The sequence below is a fragment of the Myodes glareolus genome, chromosome 13, assembly GCF_982192425.1.
Source record: "Myodes glareolus chromosome 13, mMyoGla1.1, whole genome shotgun sequence".
NCBI lineage: Eukaryota > Metazoa > Chordata > Mammalia > Rodentia > Cricetidae > Myodes > Myodes glareolus.
The window spans coordinates 71,537,007-71,557,143 of NC_142038.1; the positions used below are offsets into that span (position 1 = coordinate 71,537,007).

Consider the following 20,137-nt stretch of genomic DNA (forward strand, 5'->3'; position numbering starts at 1 on the left):
GAATTGGAAAGGATGAAGTTAAACTTTCGTTATTTGCTGACGATATGATAGTTTACATAAGTGACCCCAAAAACTCTACCAAAGAACTCCTGCAGCTGATAAACACCTTTAGTAACGTGGCAGGATACAAGATCAACTCCAAAAAATCAGTGGCCCTCCTATACACAAAGGATAAAGAAGCAGAGAGGGAAATCAGAGAAGCATCACCTTTCATGATAGCCACAAATAGCATAAAATATCTTGGGGTTACTCTAACCAAGGAAGTGAAAGACCTATTTGACAAAAACTTTAAGTCTTTGAAGAAAGAAATTGAGGAGGATACCAGAAAATGGAAAGACCTCCCCTGCTCTTGGATTGGGAGAATCAACATAGTAAAAATGGCAATTCTACCAAAAGCAATCTATAGATTCAATGCAATCCCCATCAAAATCCCATCAAACTTCTTCACAGACCTTGAGAGAACAATAATCAAGTTTATATGGCAAAACAAAAAACCCAGGATAGCCAAAACAATCTTATATAATAAAAGAACTTCTGGAGGCATTACCATCCCTGACTTCAAACTCTATTATAGAGCTACAGTATTGAAAACAGCTTGGTATTGGCATAAGAACAGAGAAGTCGACCTATGGAATCGAATAGAAGACCCAGATATTAACCCACAAACCTATGAACACCTAATTTTCGACAAGGGAGCTAAAGGTATACAATGGAAGAAGGAAAGCATCTTTAACAAATGGTGCTGGCATAACTGGATGTCAACCTGTAAAAAAATGAAAGTAGATCCATATCTATCACCATGCACAAAAATCAAGTCCAAATGGATTAAAGACATCAACATTAATCCGTCCACTTTGAACCTGATAGAAGAGAAAGTGGGAAGTAGTCTACAAGATTTAGGCACAGGAGGCCTCTTCCTAAGCAGGACCCCAGCAGCACAGACAATAAGAGAAACAATGAATAAATGGGATCTACTGAAACTGGGAAGCTTCTGTAAAGCAAAGGACACTGTCAGTAGGACAAAAAGGCTGCCTTCTGACTGGGAGAAGATCTTCACCAACCCCTCATCAGACAAAGGTCTGATCTCCAAAATATACAAAGAACTCAAGAAACTAGGCACTAAAACTCTAATTAACCCAATTAAAAAATGGGGTACTGAACTTAAAAGAGAATTCACAACAGATGAACTTCGAATGGCCAAAAGACACTTAAGGTCATGCTCAACCTCCTTAGTGATCAGGGAAATGCAAATCAAAACCACTTTGAGATACCATCTTACACCTGTCAGAATTGCTAAAGTCAAAAACACCAATGATATCCTATGCTGGAGAGGATGTGGGGTGAGGGGAACACTCATCCATTGTTGGTGGGAATGCAAACTCGTGCAGCCACTGTGGAAATCAGTGTGGCGGTTTCTCAGGAAACTGGGAGTCAACCTCCCTCAGGACCCAGCAATTCCACTCTTGGGAATATACCCTAAAGATTCCCGATCATACTACAAAAGCATTTGTTCTACTATGTTCATAGCAGCACTATTTGTAATAGCCAGAACCTGGAAACAGCCTAGGTGCCCCTCAATAGAAGAATGGTTAAAAAAGGTGTGGAACATATACACATTAGAGTTTTACTCAGCGGTAAAAAACAATGACATCTTGAATTTTGCATGCAAATGGATGGAAATAGAAAACGCTTTACTGAGTGAGGTAAGCCAGACCCAAAAAGAGGAACACGGTATGTATTCACTCATAAGTGGATTCTAACCATAATTAAAGGTCTTTGAGCCTATTATTCGTGATCCTAGAGAAGCTAAATAAGAAGACGAACCTGATGAAGATTATTTACCTATCCGCCAGGAGGTAGGAAATAGTCAAGAGTTCCAGGTAATCTTGGGCGCATGGGGGGGGTGGGAGGGTTGTTGGAAGGGGAGAGGGTTAGAGAGAAGGGAGTAGGGGAGGAATGGAGAAAGCTCGGTTGACCGGGATGGGGGGAAGGGAGGAAGGATGAATGTGGGATCAGGGAAGAATATATCTCAACTAAGGGAGTCATATTAGAGTTTACAGGAAACTTGATTATATATGGGATCCCAGATCCAAGGAGAGATCCCCAGATTGTTCTCTGGACAGAGGAGGGGGTGCCTGAACCGGCCTTGGCCCGTGACCATACTGATGAATATTTTGCTTATCACCATAGATCCCTCATCTGGCATTGGATGACGAAACTGATGGAGGCCCGCGTTGGAGCACCGAACTGAGCCCCCCAAGATCCAAACGAGGAGCAAAAGGAGGAAGAAAATGACGAAGGACTGCGAGGGATACTATCACCCACTGATACAAGGGGTCGGATCTAATGAGAGTTTTCCAAGGCCAGATGGACCGTGACTGAACGAGCATGTGATCCAACCAGATTCTCTGAATGTGGCTGGTTTTTCTGAATGTGGCTGGCCTGCAGTCTTTCCGAGAAGCCATTGACAATGACACTGGGACTGGTTTCCTCTGCATATACTGGATTTTTGGGATCAAGTCTGTTTGGATGCTCACCTTCCTGGACCTGGAGTGAGGGGGGAGGAACTTGGACTTCCCACAGGGCAGGAGACCCTGACTTCCCTTGGGGACAAAGAGGGAGGAGGAGAGGGAGGGGGGAGTGGGAGGGCGTTGGGAGGAGGGGCGTAAATGGAAACTTTTTATAATTTAATAAAATTACAAAAAAAAAAAAGTAAAAAAAAATCATTAAATAAATGAATTTTGGTTTAGGATTAGGACAGAATTTCCAACAATTTTTGAAATGGCCCTCAACATACGTCTGTCATCTTATACTGCTAATTTATGTGGCACTGAGCTCTCAGCATTAAGGACTACAGAATAAAAACACTGGCCCACTCCGGAGACTCTGAAGATGCACTGACCCTGCAGCGTCAGATATTAGCCAAGATTTATTTCTTTATGTAAAAGTAGATAAGTGCCTCAAATTTTATTACTTCTAATAAATTATATCCGCTAGTTTTGATATATAATATCATTAAATATTAGCATACATGTCAAAATTATTTTAAAATTTGGAATTTGTTATAGAAACTGTTAGATTTATGTTGGGTTCAGACAAACACTTCTCAGGTGAAAAGGCATGTTAGAAAGAAGTCTCAGAGGATCCGGATTAAAGAACGATGCTACCCAAACTGGTTCCTAATACCAAATGATAAGCCCTAGAAACATGAGTACAAGGAACATTATACAGGCTGAACAAGTTTTAGGTAGGAATATATATGAGTATATATACATGAAACAACAATTAATAAAAAAAAAAAGAGGCCATGAATTTGAAGGAGAGAAGAAAGGCATATGGGAGGGTTTAGAAAGAAAAAGGGAGATGGGAAATTGATATAATTTTAGTTTAATCATATATATAATAAGCATAGTATGATTATGTAAATACAGTATAGTAAAAAAAGGAGTGAAAGGAGTAATAAAAAGACTTATGTTACCAAGACAGCAAAGGGTGCAATCAGGAACAGAAGGAAAGCCAGGTGTAGCGGTGCACACCTTTGATCCCCGCACTCAGGAGCAAGAAGCAGGTGGCTCTCTCTGAGCACGAGGTCAGCCTGACCTCATATTCTGAAATGATTTCATCATCCCACTTGAAAAGAGGCACAGTTTAAAACATATGAGTCGTCCCTGAAATTTCACATTTAACATTCTTGGCTATGGATGATCTTGCATTACTGAAACAGAGGAAAGCAAAGCCACAGAGAGTAGGGTTTCTGTGTCGCAGAACAGGGGACAGCCTTATGCTTCTCACCTGCCGAGGGAGCTGAACAACAATCCTGAGCAAGTCTGAATCCTACTCAAGAACACTGCTTTCTCTAAATCCTTTCTGCCCACTCCCAACATATTAACAACTGTATTATTTTGGACTGATTTATATATAAACGTTATGAAATAATTTTAAACACTTAATTAGTTGCTTAGTCCAGAAGTTGGGTTTTTTGTTTTTTAATTGTTTTTATAAATCAACATTTTTAAAATTCAGTTTCTGTATTTAACCTTAAATCTAACTTTGGACGATTATCAACCTTGCTGTTTCATATTAGCTACATGGATCAGACAATTTCCCACAGAAAATGGTTGAATAGAGTCGGGTTTGTTCTCTGTTTCAAAAAGAGTGTGTGATGATTGGCTGACTTATTCCTCAGGAATAAATTCTGAAACAATAAAAAAATCTTTATTGTGTTTAGCTTCCTTAATAGAAGTGAATAAATTCGGTGGTGGTGTTCCCATACTCAAACCCAAGCTGTAGGGGCCGGCTCATATCCTTTACTGTGTAATTGTGACAAATGACTGAACGTATTTTGAAACATTTGAACTGTGTTCTCATGTTGGTCTGCAGTTGAGTCTAATGTTCTCAGCTGAGGCAAGGTGCTGAGGTGCCTAGACAGTCAGATACCAACCCTCTCATTCTGTTTTCCCAACAATTAATGAGCACAAGCTACCTGTGACAGTACTTTACTCAGCTCTCAGTCAGGACACTGCTGAGTTCTTTCATTCCTTCTATGTAATAACTTCTCATTGAAAAAAAATGACATTAAGGTACCAGTTCATCACTAGCCCCACTGCTGGGTCCTACCCCTAATCCTGGAAAACTTCCACCAATCGGAACTGGTAAGGGACCTGCCTGCCAGTGCAATTACATCTCTCCCTGGATTCTGTTTACTGGGGCCCTTTCCTTTGCTCATGCTGTCCTAGCCCCTTATCTGTTCCACCCAACACCATCCACCCACCCCATTTCCTATGCCCCACCCCTAATGCTGAGCAGGACCCAACCCCAGTGGACTTCCACCACTCAGGGGTGGACCACAACAGTCAGAAACAGTGAGTGGCCTGCCTGTCAGCAATGCCGCCCTCACTGAATTCTGTCCCCCAGGACTCTTCCCTAGGTCTGCACCATCCCAGCTCATTGCTGGCCCCATTGTTGAGCCCAGCCCCCAACCCCAGTGGATTTCTTCCACCCAGGGGCAGACCATACATACAGAACCAGTGGGTGACCCACCTGCTGGAAAAACTGCCCCATTCACCCTCTAGATTCTATATCCCAAGACTCTTTCCATAGTACAGGCCATCTCAGCTCATCAGTGCCCTGCTGCTGAGCCCTGTCCCAACCCTAGTGGACTTCTGCCACCCAGGCACGAGCCACACCAGTCAGAACAGGGCCAAGTCACACCACTTTGATGAGACTCCAGCTGCTCAGGTGTAGGCCACACCATGCACAAAACTCAAGTCCAAATGGATTAAAGACCTCAACATTAATCCGACCACTTTGAACCTGATAGAAGAGAAAGTGGGAAGTAGTCTACAAGATATAGGCACAGGAGGCCACTTCCTAAGTAGAACCCCAGTAGCACAGACAATAAGAGAAACAATGAATAAATGGGACCTACTGAAACTGAGAAGCTTCTGTAAAGCAAAGGACACTGTCAGTAAGACAAAAAGACTGCCTTCTGACTGGGAGAAGATCTTCACCAACCCCTCATCAGACAAAGGTCTGATCTCCCAAATATTCAAAGAACTCAAGAAACTAGACACTAAAACTCTAATTAACCCAATTAAAAAATGGGGTACTGATCTGAACAGAGAATTCTCAACAGAAGAACTTCGAATGGCCAAAAGACACTTAAGGTCATGCTCAACCTCCTTAGTGCTCCGGGAAATGCAAATCAAAACAACTTTGATCGAATGAGAGCTCACCAAGGCCAGCCGGACTGGGACAGAACGAGCATTTGATCAAACCGGATTCTCTAAATGTGGCTGACATGGGGGCTGACTGAGCCTCTGAGGTCCAAATGAAGACTGAGAAGCCATTGACAATGGCACTGGGTCTTGTTTCGTCTGCATGGACTGGCTTTTTGGGATCCTGGCCTGTTTGGATGCTCACCTTCCTGGACCCGGAGGGAGAGGGGAGGAACTTGGATTTCCCACAAGACAGGAAACCCTGACTGCTCTTGGGAATGGTGAGGGAGGAGGAGAGGGAGTGGGGGGAGCAGGAGGGTATTGGGAGGAGGAGAGGAAGTGGAAAGAGTGTTTTCGGATACTTGAATAAACAAACAAAAAAAAAAAACAACAACTTTGAGATATCATCTTACACCTGTCAGAATAGCTTAACTCAAAAACACCAAGGATAGCCTATGCTGGAGAGGATGTGAAGTGAGGGGAACACTCATCCATTGTTGGTGGGAATGCAAACTTGTGCAGCCACTGTGGGAATCAGTGTGGCAGTTTCTCAGGAAACTGGGAGTCAACCTCCCTCAGGACCCAGCAATTCCACTCTTGGGAATATACCCAAGAGATGCCCTATCATACAAAAGCATTTGTTCAACTATGTTCATAGCTGCACTATTTGTAATAGCCAGAACCTGGAAACAACCTAGGTGCCCCTCAATAGAAGAATGGTTAAAGAAGGTGTGGAACATATACACATTAGAGTTTTACTCAGCGGTAAAAAACAATGACATCTTGAATTTTGCATGCAAGTGGATGAAAATAGAAAACGTTTTACTGAGTGAGGTAACACAGACCCAAAAAGAGGAATATGGTATGTACTCACTCGTAATTGGATTCTAGCCATAATTAAAGGTCTTTGAGCCTATAATTCATGATCCTAGAGAAGCTAAATAAGAAGGTGAACCTGAAGAAATCATATAGTTATCCTCCTGGATATTGGAAGTAGACAAGATTGCCAAGCACTTGGGTGCACGGGGGGTTGGGGGATGGATGTAAGGGGAGATAGGTAGAGAGAGGGGAGAAGGGGAGGATTGGGGATAGCTTGGGGGAATGGGATGGGATGGGGTGGAGGGAGGAAGGATGAATATGGGAGCAGGGAAGTATATATCTCAACTAAGGGAGTCATTTTAGGGTTTGCAAGAGACTTGATTCTAGAGGGGTTCCCAGGTTCAAGGAGAGGTCCCCAGATTGTTCCCTGAGCAGCAGAGGAGAGGGTGCCTGAACTGGCCTTGGCCCATAACCATACTGATGAATATTTTGCCTATCACCATAGAACCTTCATCAGGTGATGGATGGAGATAGAGACAGAGACCCAAATTGGAACACTGGACTTAACTCCCTAGGTCCAAATGAGAAGCAGAAGGAGGGAGAATGTGAGCAAGGAAGGCGGGATCAAATGGAACCTTCATCCGATGATGGATGGAGATAGAGACAGAGACCCACATTGGAGCACTGGACTGAGCCCCCAAAGTCCAAATGAGGAGCAGAAGGAGGGAGAACATGAACAAGGAAGTCAGGACGCGAGGGGTGCGTTCACCCACTGATATAAGGTGACTGATCTAATGAGAGCTCACCAAGGCCAGCTGGACTGGGACTGAACGAGCATGTGATCAAACCAGATTCTCTCAATGTGGCTGACATGGGGGCTAACTGAAAAGCCATTGACAATGGCACTGGGTCTTGTTTAGTCTGCATGTACTGACTTTTTGGGATCCTAGTCTGTTTGGATGCTCACCTTCCTAGATGTGGAGGGAGGGGGGAGGAACTTGAACTTCCCACAGGGCAGGAAACCCTGACTGCTCTTAGGACTGGAGAGGGAGGAGGAGAGGAAGTGGGGTGAGTGGGAGGGCATTGGGCAGAGGGGAGGAAGTGGAAATTTTTATAAATAAATAAATAAGTAAATTTAAAAAAACACAGACAATAGATGATCTCACAGCAGCAAATCCCAGAGGAGGGGAAAACACACAAAATAACATCACCATCAAAAAACTTAAATAACAAGAACTAGCAATCACTGGTCATTAATATCACTTAATATAAATGGACTCAACTCACCTATAAAAAGACACAGGCTAACAGACTGGACAAAAAAATCAGAATCCATCCTTCTGCTGCATATAAGAAACACACCTCAACCTTAAAGACAGAAATCGCCTCAGACTAAAGGGTTTGAAAAAAAATTCCAATCAAATGGACCTAAGAAACAAGCTGGTGTAGCGATCTTAAAATCTTACAAAATAGACTTAAAACTAAAATCAATCAAAAGAGACAAAGAAAGACATTTCATAGTAGTCACAGGAAAAATTCATCAACAGGAAATCTCAATACTGAATATATATGCCCCAAATACAAAGGCACCCTCCTATGTAAAAGAAACACTACTAAAACTTAAATCAAACATTAAACCATACACACTATTAGTGGGAGACTTCAACACCCTACTCTCACTGGACAGCCTATCAGACAGAAAATTAACAAAGAGAGAAAGGGAACCTACATGCTATGAATCAAATGGACTTAACAGACATCTATAGAACATTCCATCCAAATGTAAAAGAATATACAGTCATCAAAAGTCTCCCAACCAAAAAATGCCTAGGGCTAGATGGTTTCAGTACAGAATTCTACAGGATTTTCAAAGAAGAACTAACACCAATACTCCTCAAATTGTTCCACACAATAGAAACAGAAGGAACAAACTCTTTTTATGAGGCTACAATTACCCTGATACCCAAACCACAGAAAGACATTCCTAAGAAAGAAAATTACAGATCAATCTCACTCATGAATACTGATGCAAAAATCTCAATAAAATACTTGCCAACAGAATCCAAGAACACCTCAGAAAACTCATCCACCATGATCAAGTTGGCTTCATCACAGAGATGCAGGGATGGTTCAACATATGAAAATCTGTCAATGTAATCCACCAAATAAACAAACTAAAAAAGTCACATGACCATCTCATTAGATTCTGATAAAGCCTTTGATAAAATACAATATCTCTTCATGATAAAGGGTCTTGGAATTAGCAGGGATACAAAACATAACTAAACATGATAAAGGCAGTATACAGCAAGCCAACAACTAATGTCAAACTAAATGGAGAGAAACTCAAAGCGATCCAACCAAAATCAGGAGCAAGACAAGGTTGTCCACTCTCTCCATACCTATTCAATATAGTACTTGAGGTTCTAACTAGAGCAATAAGACAACAAAAGGAGATCAAGGGAATAAAAATCAGAAAAGAAGAAATCAAACTCTCACTATTTGCTGATGATATGATAGTTTACATAATCTACCCCAAAAAATCTACCAAGGAACTCATAAACACTTTCAGTAATGTAACAGGATACAAGATTAACTCAAAAAATGAGCAGAGCCCTCCTGTAGACAGATGATAAACAGACTGAAAAAGAAACCAGAGAAACATCACCCTTCACAATAGCTACAAACAACATAAAATATCTTATAGTAACTCTAACTGAACAAGTAGAAGACCTGTATGACAAGAGCTTTAAATTTTTGAAGAAAAAAATTGAAGAAGACACCAGAAAATGGAAAGATCTCCCATGCTCTTGGGTTGGAAGAATTAACATAGTAAAAATGGCAATCTTACCAAAAGCAATCTACAGATTCACTGCAATGCCCATCAAAATCCCAGCACAATTCCTCACAGACCTTGAAAGAGCAATACTCAACTACATATGAAAAAGCGGAAAACCCAGGATAACCAAAACAAATTTGTACAATAAAGGAACTTCTGGAGGCATAACAATCCCTGACTTCAAACTCTATTACAGAGCTACAGTACTGAAAACATCCTGGTATTGGCATAAAAACAGACATGAGGACCAATGGGACTGAATAGAAGACCCAGATAACAAACTACACACCTACGAACACTTGACAAGGAAGCAAAAATTAGAAAATGGAAAAAAGAAAGCATCTTCAACAAATGGTACTGACATGCCTGGCTATCAACATGTAAAAGAATGAAAATATATCCATGTCTATTGCCATGTACAAAATCAAGTCCTAATAAATAAAAAAACCTCAACGTAAAACCAACCACACTGAACTTCATAGAAGAGAAAGTGTTGGAAGACAATTGAATACATTGACACAGGGAACCACTTCCTAAACATAACACCAGTAGCACAAACACTGAGAGAAACAATTAATAAATGGAACCTCCTGAAACTGACTGAGAAGCTTCTGTAAAGCAAAGGACAGAGTCAACAAGAAAAAACGACAGCCTACAGAATGGGAAAAGATCTTCACCAACCACACATCAGACAGAGGACTGATCTCCAAAATACACAAAGCACTCAAGAAATTGGTCACCAAAATAACAAATAATCCAATAAAAATGAGGTAAAGACTTAAACATAGAACTCTCCACAGAGGACTCTAAAATGGCTGAAAGACACTGAAGAAAATGTTTAATATCCTTAGCCATCACAGATATGCAAACCAAAACAACTCTGAGATTCCATCTTACACCTGTAAGAATGACGAAGGTCAAAAACACTGATGATAACTTATTCTGGAGAGGATGAGAGGTAAAGGGAACACTCCTCCATTGCTGGTGGGAGTGCAAACTGGTACAGCCACTTTGAATATCAGTATGATTATTTCTCAGAAAATTAGGAAACAACCTGCCTCAAGTACCAGCAATACCACTTTTGGGTATATACCCAAATGATGCTCAATCATACCACAAGAACATGTGCTCAACTATGTTCATAGCAGCATTATTGTCACAGCCAGAACCTGTAAACAATCTAAATGCCCCTTGACTGAAGGAATGGATAAGGAAAATATGGTACATTTACACAATGGAGTACTACACAGCAGCAAAAATAATGACATCTTGAAGTTTGCTGCCAAATGGATGGATCTAGAAAACATCATATTAAGTGAGGTAAGCCAGACCCAGAAAGACAAATATCATATGTTCTCACTCATAAGTGGATTTTAGACATAAAGCAAAGAAAAACTAGTCTATAATTCACAATGCCAAAGAACCAAGACAAAGAAGGCCCTAAGAGGGACATACATAGATCTAATCTACACAGGAAGTAGAAAAAGACAAGATTTCCTGAGTAACTTGGGAGCATGGGGACCATGAGAGAGAGTAGAAAGGGTGGGGAGAGGATGGAAAGAAAGTGAATATATGTATATATATATATATATATATATATATATCAATAAAAACAATTATTACAGATAAAAGGCCAAGATAAACTGAAATAGAAGCAAAACAAAATCACAAACTAAGGAAATTCAGGAAATGAAAAATCTGGGTAAAAGAACAGGATTGAGAGACACACACATCACCAACAGATTACAAGAGATGGAAGACAGAAGAGCAGGCCTTAAATATATAATAAAGGAAATAGATTTATCAGTCAAAGAAAATGTCAAATCCAATAAATTCCTAACACAAAGGATTCAGGAAATCTGGAACACTATGAAAAGACCAAACCAAAGAATAAGAGTAATAGAAGAAAATACATTCAACAAAATCATATGGGAATATTTCCCTAAATTAAAGCAGGGCATGTCTATTAAGGTACCAGAAGCTTACAGAACACCAAATAGACTGGGTCAGAAAAGAAAGCCCCTGAGTCACAAAATAACAAAACACTAAACATACAGAACAAAGAAAGAATATTAAGAGTTGCAAGGGAAACGTGCCAAGTAACAGATAAAAGCAGAGCTATCAGAATCACATCCAACTTCTCAATGGAGACTTGAAAAACCAGCAGAGCCTGGTTGCTTGCAGTCTCTATGATACTATGGATGACAACCCATGTAACATGGAGGGGCCTGTAACATGAGGGCCAGCTTGTTGGGGTTTCTGTCCCGCCCAGTACCCCACAGTCGGCAACTCCCAAGGAAAATCACACACAGTCTACATTAGGTTATAAACTGATTGACCCATTAGGTCAGGCTTCTTATTAGTCCTTGTAACTTATATTAATCCATTATCATTATCTATGTTAGCCATATCGCTTGGTACCTTTTTCAGCTGTCAGCTCACATGTTGCGTCTTCAGTGATCTGAGCAGAAATGACAGAGGGAGCTTCCTGCTTCCCAGAATATTCCTGTTCTCATTGCCCCGCCTCTACTTCCTGTCTGATTGACCCACCAATACTTCCTGCCTGACCAATCAGCGTTTTATTAAAATACATGATTGACGACAGAATACAGATAATTCTCCCGCACCAAACCCAGATTAATATGCCCAATAAAACTTTCAATTACCATAGATAGAAAAAACAGTTTCATGACAAAGTCAAATAAATAATATCTATCCACAAATCCAGCCCTGCAGAAGGTATTAGAAGGAAAACTCAAACCCAAGGAAGTTAACTATACCCATAAAAATATAGGCAATAGATAATAAATAATCTCACATCAGCCGAATCCAAAAAAGGGAAACACAATACTCTCTAACAACAACAAAAACAACAACAACAACAACAACAACAACAACATAATAATAATAATAATAACAGAAATTAACAAATCAGTAGTCATCAATGTCTCTCAATATTAATGGGCTCAATTCATCAATATAAAGCCATAGGTTAACAGAATGGGTATGAAAACAGGATCCATCCTTTTGCTGCATACAAGGAACACACCTCAACATCAAAAATAGATGTTACCTCATAATAGAGGGTTGGGAAAAGATAAAGCAAACTGATGTAGCTATCCTAACATCGAACAAGATAAACTTCAAACTAGATAATCAAAAGAGATGTAGAAGGACACTGCATACTCCTTAAATGAAAAATCCACCAGGATGGTGTGTCAATTCTGAACATGTGTATCCTAAATGCACCCATATTTATATAAAAAAATTACTAAAGCTTAAATCACACATTGAACTCCACACAACGATAGTGGGAGACTTCAACACCTGACTCTTAACAATGTGCAGGTCATTCAGACAGAAACTAAGCAGAAATAACAGAGCTAACAGGCGTTATGATTCAAATGGACATAAAAGATAGCTACAGAATGTTTCACCGAAGAATACACCTTCTTCTTAGTACTGCCTGAAACCTTCTCCAAAATTGACCATATACTCGGTCACAAAGCAAGTCTCAACAGATACAAGAATATTTTAATACCCCAACCCCCAAATCCTATCAGACCACCATGGATTAAAGCTTGATTTCAACAGCAGAAACAACAGAAAGCCTACAAACTCACGGAAACTGAACAACTCTCTACTGAGTTACCACTTAGTCAAGGAAGACCTAAGAAAGAAATTAAAGACTTCTGAAAATTCAATAAAAATAAATGCATAACATACCCAAACTTATGAAACAAAGTGAAATTGGTGCTCAGAAAAAAACTCATAGCACTAAGTGCCTGCATCAAGAAATTAGAGAATTCTCATACCAGAGACTTAATAGCACACCTGAAAACTCTAGAACAAAAAGAAGCAAGCACATCCAAGAGGAGAAGATGAGAGAAAATAATCAAACTCAGGGTTTAATCAATAAAACTGAAACAGAGAACAATACAAAAACAACAACAAAACAAAGAGTTGGTTATTGGAGAAAATCAACAACAACAGCAAAACAAAACAAAACAAAAACCTTATCCAAACTAACAAAAAAGCAGAAAGAGAATATCCAAATTAACAAAATCAGAAACAATAAGCGGTTCATAACAACAGACACTAAGGAAATCTAACGAATCTTTAAGTCATACTTGAAAACCTGTACTCCTTAAAATTGAAAAATCTAAAAGAAATGGAGAATTTTCTTGATAGACTACTTAACAAAGTTAAATCAAGATCTCCCATGCTCACGGATCAGCAGGATTAACATAGTAAAAATGAGCTTATTACCAAAAGCAATCTACAGATTCAATGTAATCTCCATAAACATTCCATCACAATTATTTTTCAGACCTTGAAAGAACAATATTCAGCTTCATATGGAAAATTAAAAAACCCACATAGCTAAATCAATTCTGTAAAATAAAAGAACTTTCAGAGGTACCACCATCCCTGATTTCAAGCTCTACTATAGAACAATAGTTATAAAAAAACACATGGTATTGGTATAAAAATAGACAGGTTGATCAATGGGATCAAATCAAAGACCCATATGTAAATCTATACAACTATGAAAACTTAATTTTTGACAAAGAAGCCAAAATTATACATTGGAAAAAACAAAATATCTTTAACAAATGTTGCTGGTCTAAAAGGATGTCAGCATATAGAAGAATGCAAATACATCCATATTATATTATCCTGAACAAACTCAAGTCGAGTGGATCAAAGAACTCAACTTAAAATCCAGATATACTGAACCTGATAGAAGTGAAAGTGGGGTAATAGCCTTGAATGTATTGGCACAGGAGACAACTTCCTGAACAGAACATCAATAGCACAGGAACTAATATTGACAACTAATAAATGAGACTTCAGGAAACAGAAAGGCTTCTGTAAGGCCAACAAAGGACACCATCGAAAGTACAAAGCAACAGCCTACAGAATGGGAAAAGACCTTCAAGCCCACATCTGACAGAAGGCTGATGTCCAAAATATATAATCAATTAAAGAAACTAGACATCAACAAAGCAAATAAGTCAATTAAAAAATTGGGGTACAGCTCTAAACAGAGAATTCGCAACAGAGGAATCTCAAATGGCCAAGAAGCACTTAAGAAATGTTCAACATTCTTAGCCATCAGGGAAAATGTAAAGCAAAATGACATTGAAATTCCATCTTACACCTCTCAGAATGGCTAAGATCAAAAACACAGCTCATGTTGGTGAGAAACATTCCTCTATTTCTGGTGGGAGTGTGGACTTGTACAGCCACTTTGCAGATCAATTCCTTAGAACATTTGGAATTTCTCTACCTCAAGACCCAGGTATATCATTCCTGGACTTATACCGAAAAGATGCTCCACCATATCACAAGGACATTTTCACAACTATGTTCACAGCAGCTTTATTCATAATAGCCAGAAACTGGAAACAACCTAGAAGCCCGTCAACTGTAGAGTGGATAAAGAAAACGTGGTACATTGACATAATGAAGCATTACTCAGCTGCTAAAACAATGACATCAAAAAATTCATTGGCAAATGGATAAAACGAGAAAAGATCATCCTTAGTGAGTAACCTAGACCCTGAAAGACAAGCATGATATGTACTCACTCATAAGTGAATATTAGGCATAAAGCAAAGGAGAACCATGCTACTACTCCACAGACCTAGAGAAGATTAACAAATGGGGTTCAAGGCAGGTGCTGAGTAAATCTTACTGTGAAGGGGAAACAGAATGGACATTGCTAGTGTAGAGGGGCCTGGAAGGGGGAATGGGAATAGATACAGGAGGAATCAGGTTGTGGGAGCATGGACAGACAACTAGAATTGGGGGCATCTCTAGAGCTAGAAACATAGTGAAATAGAAACTCCCAGAAATCTATGAGAGTGACCCTAGCTAAGGCTCCTAACAATGGAGGATATGGAGCCAGAACTGCCCATTTCCTGCAATTAGACAAGACTTCGGCAGGAGGGATTGGGATACCAACCCAGCCACAAGCCCTTAGACCTACAATTTGTCCTGCCTACAAGATGTGCTGGGCTAAATGTGGAGAAGAAATTATGCGAGTGGACAACCAGTGATGGACCCAGCTGGAGACCCATACCCTGAGAGGGAGCTCCCCCTGAGGACCAGGACCCAGAGGCAGGATACCCCCCAGAGACCTAGGATAATACCAAACACTAATGGCAAAAATAATCAAACAATTCTTAATGATTTACTGCTATTCTCATAGATTTGCGCCTAGCCCAACTGTCATCAGAGAGGCTTCACCCAGCATCTGATGTAAACAGATGCAGAGAGCCACAGCCAAACCCTAGGCAGAGCTCGGAGAACCCTGCACAAGAGGGGGGAGGAAGGATTGTAGTATCTAGTGGTGCCAAGGGCACCACAAAAAAACCCACAGACCCAACTAACCCCAACTAACCTGGATTCATAGGGGCTCATGGGGACTGAACCAAAAGCCAGGAAGCCTGCATGAGACTGACCTATACGTTACAGCTATGTAATTTTTTCTTCATGTGAGACTCCTTAGAGTGGGAGCAGGGGCTGTCTCTGACTCTTGCCTGCTCTTGGGGTCCATTCCTCCTATTGGATTGCTTCAACCAGCCTTAATAGGACAGGGGGTGCCTACTCCCACTGCAACTTAATATACAATGACTGACTGATATCCATGGGAGGCCTGCCTGTATTTGAAGAGAAACAGTGGAGGAGAAGATGGATGGGGAGGGGGAAGGGAGGGAGAACTGGAAAGAGGAAAGGAGAGGAAGAACTGGGAAAAGAGGAGGGAGGGGAAACTCTGATTAGGATGTGAAAACAGAGAGAGAGAGAGAGAGAGAGAGAGAGAGAGAAAGGAAACAAAGGATAGCATTAAGGGCTGGGGATGTAGCTCAGTAGTGAAGTGCATGCTAAGCATGCTCAAGGCACTGTGTTCAACCCCTAGTACATATAAATAACAAAAAGTTAAAATATGTAATCAATAGCATCTGCATGCCCTCATAGCTTATAAAAGTTATTATCACGTGCTGCTCGGATAATCATAAAGACTATGCCTGGCTATTTGCAAAGGAGGAAGGAATGGAGCTCCGGTCCACATGAATGCACAGCAAGACACTACCCATCTCCCCAGTTTTGTGAGATGATTTTCTTTTATTTTAATGTCATTTTATATTCTATCCACAGTTCTTCCCACCCACTCTTCCTCTCACGCCCCCCCCCACCTGCCCCTAACCCACCCCCATCCACTCTTCCCAAGGACTTCTATGGGAGTTAACAAAGTCTAGTGCATTAAGCTGGGGCAGGACCAAGCCCCTCCCCCCTGCATTAAGGCTACACACGGCATTCCACAATAGGGAATGGGCTCCAATAAACTACCTTCTACACCAGGAACAGATCCTGGTCCTACTACTAGGTGTCTCAGAGAGTCCAAGCCTCACCACTGTGTCCAACATATGTAAGGCCTAGTTCGGTCCCATGGAGACTCCACGGCTGTCTGCCTAGGGTTCCTAAGTTTCCACGGGCTTGGTTTAGCTATCTCTGTAGAATTCTTCATCATGCTCTTGACCTCTCTTGCTCATATATTCCCCCCCCCCTTCGACTGGCTTTCCAGAGCTTTATCTGGTGCTTGGTTGTGGATCTCTGCATCTGGTTCTGTCAGTTGCTAGAGTGGGATGTATGCATGTGTGCACGTAGAGGCCAGAGACCAACTTTGGGGACTTCCACAGCAGTTCTCTACCTTGCTTTCTTTTGAGATAGGGACTGTCACTAAACTTGCAGCTCACTAATTGGCCAGACTGGCTATGAACAAACCCTGGGTTCCTCCTGCCCCCCCTAACCAGCACTGGGATTATAGGCGCACGGCCAAGCCCGGATTTTACATCAGTGTTGGGATCCAAACTCAGGCCCCCTGCTCGCACAACCACTGCTTTGCTGGGAGCTGTCTCCACAGCCCAGGCTGCGACACTCATGAAACTGAGAGTATCTCTGTTGGCCCACAAGGATTCTGAGCTGCCCTGTAGTGACCATTATCAGGGATAGTGACCACCAAAATACTGCTTCAGCTCTAAGACAATCGAATTAATTCAAACTACTCCAAGCTGCATTTGGATGATTAGCTAGTTTTTTAACCTGGTCCAGCTCAGTAAATCCCAAGTTCTTGACTTCCCAGCAACCCGATTTTTCCCTGCTGTGTCTACGCTGGTTTTAAAGCCCTAGCCACACTCTGGACTGTCATATTAGCTGCGCAGGAGATAAGGAGCAAGAAAAACAACCAGTCACCCAACCACATTTCTGCTTTTTTGTACAACTGCAGATGAAACACGGTCACTCAATGAAGTCCTTCTGTTTTTCTTTCCCTCCCTCCCTTTCTCTCTCCCACTTGCCTGGACAGGGGAACCCTAGACCCTTTGGAGGTCCGCCAGTCACACCAAAAGAATCTCTTGACTATTTTCCCAGGGAATTCCTGCCTTAAATGTCAGCAGAGCACAGCTCTGCAGCAAAGGCGGTGGCTTATGGTCCGAATCAAGGAAAACACACTTGTTCTACCCAGTAGGAAACCCCAGCCCATTCATGAGGCATGGGGGCAAGGGGAGATTAATGTTGAAAAGATTCTGCATTCACTGGGAAGCAAGTTTATTCACCTCTACTTCAGCAAGCTGAGTCGAACAATCCAATCCTTGCTGCTGCTGAATCACTGTTTTTATCTGGCTCTGTGAGAGGGAAGAAACACAGGAAATTACCCTGAATTCTGACCATAAGGCAATGCTTGATGAGAGCGCGAAGCTTCGCTGGGTCCTTTTGCTGTGGTGGTTTCAGCTGCTGCTGTTTTGTTTATGTGTTTGTTTCTGATGAATACACTGACACATAAGAAGTGTGGGGGTGGAGGGACTCACAATGCTGAGATTTGTGAAACAGAAACAAGATTATTAGTTGAGATTGAATCTTCCCCACTAGGTTGCAGACACCTCCTAACCAGTACTGAGGCATTGCTCTGTGTCTCTGTGTGTGAGTGCGTGTGTGTCTTAGTCTTTAGTCCCTGAACACAAGGAGAAATATTAAATTTCTGTGGGTGAGAGCAGAGGAAGAATCCAGAAGTCTCAAAGAGATCACAGATAGTCATCAGCACCAAAAGAAAACCGTGTGGTAGCAGATTAACAGCTCACAAGCACGGTGTGTCTGTTGGCCAGGCTTTGCTGAGTTCCTGGTGTTTTGTAAAATTTTCTTGTGTGTTAATAACCTGACATCACAAGGCTCTTCAACAAAAACTGCAGAAGGTCTTGACATAGAAGGCCAATTTTAACATGGTGTGCCATGTGGACATGCTGTCTCCAAAGAGACCATAGCCTGTGTAGTAAAAAGCTTAAGATTTAATTACGAAGTTACTTCATCATGTGTGTGTGTGTGTGTGTGTGTGTGTGTGTGTGTATACGAATGTGTGTATGTGAGAATACGTATGTATGTCTGTGTACACGTGTATGTATGTGTGTGCATGTGTATGTATGAGTGTGTGTGCATATGTGTATGTATGTGTGTGTATGTATGAGTGTGTGTACACATGTGCATGTATGAGTGTGTGTGTATGTATGAGTGTGTGTGTGTGTGTGTGTGCACACATGTGTGCGTGTGTGTGACCATGTGGTTGTGTCTTGAAGTCAAATGTCCACACAGGTGTCTTTCAGTCGCCCTCCACCTACTTTTTTGAGACTGGTCTTTCATTGCAGCAGGAGCTCACCAATTCAGAAAGTCCCAGGGCCCCTCCTGTCCCCAACGCCACAGTTCTTGAGTTGTAAGCAAGCACATGTCACTATGCCTGCCTTTTATGTGGGTGCTGGAGGATCAAATTCAGGTCCTCAGGCTTCCATGGCAAACACTTTACCAACCGAGCCATTGCCAAAGCCACTTTAAAAGACTTAAGTTATTAGTACCCAATGTGAGAAAACAAATTAATTCCTACTGTCCTTTGCATCTAAACCCAGACGCAAACGGCTGAGTTTAGAAGCTGTTGTTACCTGGACTAAATTTCCTACCTCCTACAGCCTCACTACCATTGCCTGAAGCTTTCTTCCTGCACTGTCTCTACACCGATGTCCACAGGAAATGTCTGTCTATATCCAACCAAGTAGCTTCTTGTTGCACTAACCTGACACGTGTGGGAAAATGACAAAAGCCAACCCAACTACAAATGGGATAACCACACCCAACAAAAACTACTTCCGGTGGGTAAAGAGTTAACCCCTCCCTGTTCTGTCTTAGGCCACTATGCAGAATACCAATGAGTTTCAGGGGCGGTGCCAAGTAGGGTGGCTCCTCCCTTGACGGGAACACTCGCCCCCTAGGAACTGGACTGTCAACACATTAGCCAGCCAGAGAAAAGGGAAACCGTGGCAACCAAGTTTTCGTTGGCAGTTTGTGAAATGGCAACGGGAACTGCAAAGGCCACGCGGGGCATACAGATGAATCCAGGGAACCCACAGTCGTACCAACACCCACAGCCCCAAGAAATACTTGGCCCAGTGAAGTCTTGGACCTCAGTGCAAGGTGTTTTCACAGAGCACCAAACCCGTCAGGACTACTTGAGTTCAGGTACCCTGGCTCCATTTTCTCACACTTAGCCATCTGCCCAGAAAGTCATGGGTTTTAATGGGGGGGGGGGAATACACAGATTTTTAAAATCTAAACAGTAAATCTCAAGAGTCCATATGAAATGCTTCAAACGGGTTTTGTGAATTCTCCCAAACTCTCCCTCCCCTCTCACCAGAATATTCTGACGTCAACAAGAATA

General features: G+C 41.6%; 1 long non-coding RNA gene across 3 annotated transcripts in view; it reads right to left on the reverse strand.

The window, feature by feature from the left end:
* LOC146891835 (uncharacterized) overlaps positions 1-20,137 on the reverse strand; it is a 30,512-nt gene that overhangs the window by 8,269 nt on the left and 2,106 nt on the right. The window contains exon 2 of one of the 3 annotated variants that reach the window (XR_015005440.2): positions 17,997-18,065. The exons of the other annotated variants lie outside the window; for them this stretch is intronic. This is a non-coding gene — a long non-coding RNA (uncharacterized LOC146891835). The remainder of the gene's footprint in view (positions 1-17,996; positions 18,066-20,137) is intronic. 3 annotated transcript variants of the gene reach the window in all.